This window comes from Ostrea edulis, chromosome 1 (assembly GCF_947568905.1).
Source record: "Ostrea edulis chromosome 1, xbOstEdul1.1, whole genome shotgun sequence".
NCBI lineage: Eukaryota > Metazoa > Mollusca > Bivalvia > Ostreida > Ostreidae > Ostrea > Ostrea edulis.
Window position 1 is genome coordinate 107,510,033 of NC_079164.1, and position 3,984 is coordinate 107,514,016.

General features: G+C 36.1%; 1 protein-coding gene across 1 annotated transcript in view; it reads left to right on the forward strand.

The window, feature by feature from the left end:
• LOC125666820 (receptor-interacting serine/threonine-protein kinase 1-like) overlaps nt 1-3,984 on the forward strand; it is a 542,042-nt gene that overhangs the window by 141,105 nt on the left and 396,953 nt on the right. The window lies entirely within an intron of this gene.

Here is a 3,984-nt window from a genome sequence, read left to right on the forward strand (position 1 = left end):
ATCATTAATTCAACTGATCATGCGGCAAAAGAGGCACGAAGTCAAGGGACCACCTGGAGGTTCCAGACAAAGGTAGGCTCTTAAAATTCTTCATTCTACCGACGTATTAGACGACGAATTTATGAATTTAAAACACTGCCTGGCCATGGAGCGCCAAATTAACATTAAATCAAATATTTGAAGATATCATCAATTCATTTGATGCGCGCAACAATTGAATTAAAGATCTCTTCAAATAATTAATGATATCTTCACTTCTGAATTATTGCGCGCATTAATTGAATTGATGATAGCATTAATTCTTCAGCTGAATTGATGCTCTCATTAATTGAATTAATGATCTCTTCAAATGAATTAATGATATCAACAATTGAACTGATGCGCGCTACAATTCAATTGAAGAGAGCAATAATTGATATAATGCGCGCATCAATTGATAAGAGCTATAATTGATGCGCGCATTAATTCATTTGATGAGAGCAATAATGGATTTAATGCGCGCATTAATTCAATCATTGCACTCTTCAATTGAATTAATGATATCTTTAATTCATTTCAAGAGAGCGATAATTCTTTTATAGAGAGAGAGTAACTATATAATTAAAGATATCTTCAATTCAACATATCCACAATTGAATTAATGATCTCTTTAATTGAATTGTTGCTCTCTTTAAAAGAATTGATGCGCACATTAATTCCTGATACAAGAGCATTGTAAATAATTAAAGATATCTTCAATTGAATTAAAGAGATCATCAAATTATTTATACCGAACTCTAAATTAATTATTGCGAGCAATATTACTACGAAATTGATGCTCTCATCAATTGAATTGAAGAGAGCAATAATTGAATTAATGCGCGCATTAAATCAATTATTGCTCTCATTAATTCCATCGATGCGCGCATTAATTCAATTGATGAGAGCAGTAATTGAATTGCAGTGCGCATTAATTCATTTGATGAGAGCAATAATTGATTTAATTATGCGCGCATTAATTCAATTAAAGAGAGCAATAATTGAATTGATGATATCTTCAATAATTGAAGATATCTTCGATTATTTGAGTTTATGTTAATTTGGCGCTCCATACTGGCCAGGAAGGTATCATTAAGTTGATTGGTTGCTGGAATTCTTACTCATGTACACGTACATGAATAATCTTCGGTGAAATGAAGAGTTCGAAGAGCCTACCTTTGTTTGGAACTGCCGTCTCCCATCTTGTTTTGTCCAATCCTGCACACGATCATGACAGTGAGTATAGCAGGGCCACACTAAATCACATTGAAGTTGTGTGCATTCATATTTTTTTTTCAAATTCAAGTTATTTATCCCTGGGGTTAGGGTGGATCAAATCTGATATAATTCATGTATATATCAATAAAAGATATCTTAATTTTAAATAGCAGAATGCAGGGTGATTCAGGTGAGCGATATGACCCATGGGCCTCTCAAGGTGTTTTCAAAGGGGGTGGGGCGGGCGGGTGTGTTTCAGACATTTTTATGCGTTCGTAATAGGAGATTCGGGGGCATATAGGTTGTGGTCCGTCTGTCTGTTTGTCCGCAAAAACGTTTACCTAGTTCACCAACGTTTGAATGGATGGTGATATAGGGCTTTCATATTCACATTAGTATTCCCTGTGACAAAACCTTTCCCTTATATACCATTTTTTTTTAACCTCATGACATTGACCTTGGAGTTTGGACATACGGGGATATCAGTGTCTTCTTAAAATATAATTTGGAACGACTATTCATGAAGAGCTTTGAGGACATATGTACTAAATTAAGGCTACCACGAAATCATCTGCTTAGCTACCACGTGATATAAATATTATTTCACTTAGGTCGAGAAAAGGAACATCAAAAAATGGCAATTAGTTTTTACATATAAAATTTTAAAAGTACGACAAGTGAATTGAAATGTATAACCTCGTACTTGGACCTAATTACGACTGAAAAAGATCACTTAGAAGAAGAAAAAATGTTAGTAATGCGATTACAATTTCATTGCTCCCATTGTCTACTGCATGTATAGTACCGCCGCTGAGAACATCAAATCAAAGGCGTTGCCGATCACTCGCGGATCCAGAGGAAGGGCACTCGGGCGGTGACTGAGACTTAATATAATATTTGGACAACTCTAGATACTGTGTGTTTACCATGTTTATGTTTACTGTTTGTTATTTTGACTGTATGCCAACATGGTGATGTCAATAAATAAATTAAATTGAATTAAATTGAAAATTGAATTATTAATAGTGAACATTAAATAAATGCACCGCTTGACTTCGGGAAAATCCAGGATATATGAATTTTGAACTCCTTTCGGAAACACCCAAAACGGTATAAACAATATCCCAGGGGCGCCAGGCACCTATTGGGGCGGATCCAGCCAGGTGGTTTGGGGGTCCGTTTAAATTGCCTTACATGATATTTCTATACATTGTATATAAAAATGCTTGTTTACTTTGCTCCGTCCTGGGCCCCTTACTGAAGTACATGTATACCAATCTGCATTCAAACCGCAAATACACGTTTTCCAAAGTTCTAAAGAAGTACCCCTAGCTCACTTCGATTGGTTTTGAATGTTTGTACATGTATGCTTTGGGTCAGATACTAACATTTTAAATGTAATATTTATTCACAGACTTTGCGTCTACATATAAAAATCTTATGAAACTGAGTTTGTTGAACTTAATTGTTGATTTACTCAAAACTTAAAAGGTTAACACACTGGCACATAACATGCGGTCAAACACCCTCAAATGCATTTAAATGTGTAGAGATTTTATATAACCTGTATAGGACTTATATATGCATTGGCATTTATTAGGGGCAAGCTTATGGATTAACATTAACGATCAGACATTGATAATAAACCTGTAACGTATATACTTTTAAAAACAAATTTGGGTTAGAGAAGATCTTGTAGTGATGAAAAAGGTTTGAATAAAGGTCAAAGTACATGCCACACTTATCAGGTCACAGACCTCCATAGGAAACAAGTCAATATTATATTAACATTCGATTGATTGTTTATTGTTTACAACGTCCTACTTGAAAATCTCTCACTCATCATGTATGGAGAGTCACCATTGCCGATGAAGGGTTGCAAAATTTAGGCCTATGCTCGGCCCTTATGTACAGCCTTTGAGCAGAGAGGGATCTTTATCGTGCCACACCTGTTGTGACACAGGACCTAGTGCTCAGTTTTATTGCAATCTCATCTAAAGGACCGCCCCATTTAGTCGTCTCTTACGACAAGAAAGGGGTACTTGGAGACCCATTCTAACCCGGATCCCCATTGAACCTTATAACATTCGAAGATGAAAGAAGTCATATCATAACCTATATAGATCTAATCCAAAGTTGAAAGTCTGATATATTTGATTTTGTATTAATATCATATATGATAGAGCTCTAAGTAGTGCTCAGCGGCGGACCCCGGGGGGGGGGGGGGGGGGGCGTTTACGGGAGTTGCATCCCCCTCCTTTTGGTTGATTTTGTTTCAACAAAAATTGTCATTTTGTGGTCTTCATCCTCCTTTTTAGGCGGATATAACGTACTTGTAAACTTGAGTTGCAACTCCCCCCCCCCCCTTGAAGATTTTCTGAATCTGGTTGGTTTTGTTAGTTTTAGTGCATGCATTAAATATATCCGTTTACATTTCTTGCTCTCTTATGTTTATGATTTTAAACTTTCCTGCATTCTCTATTCTGAAGTGGAGATAAATATGTTATTTTACTCTATTCAATGACTATATAATGTGTGTGTGTGTGTTTTTTTTGGGGGGGAGTGCATGCGTGTCTTCTTAACCTTTCTTTAACCCCCCCCCCCTCTATTTACCATTTATAGATGTGTTTGTTTTCCTTGTTTAGTAAACATATACCGACTGTTTGGACTCTCATTTAGATTCGCCTTTGATTACCGAATGGACTGAACACGAGTAAAATGCGAACGAATGTTACGCTCCATTGAATG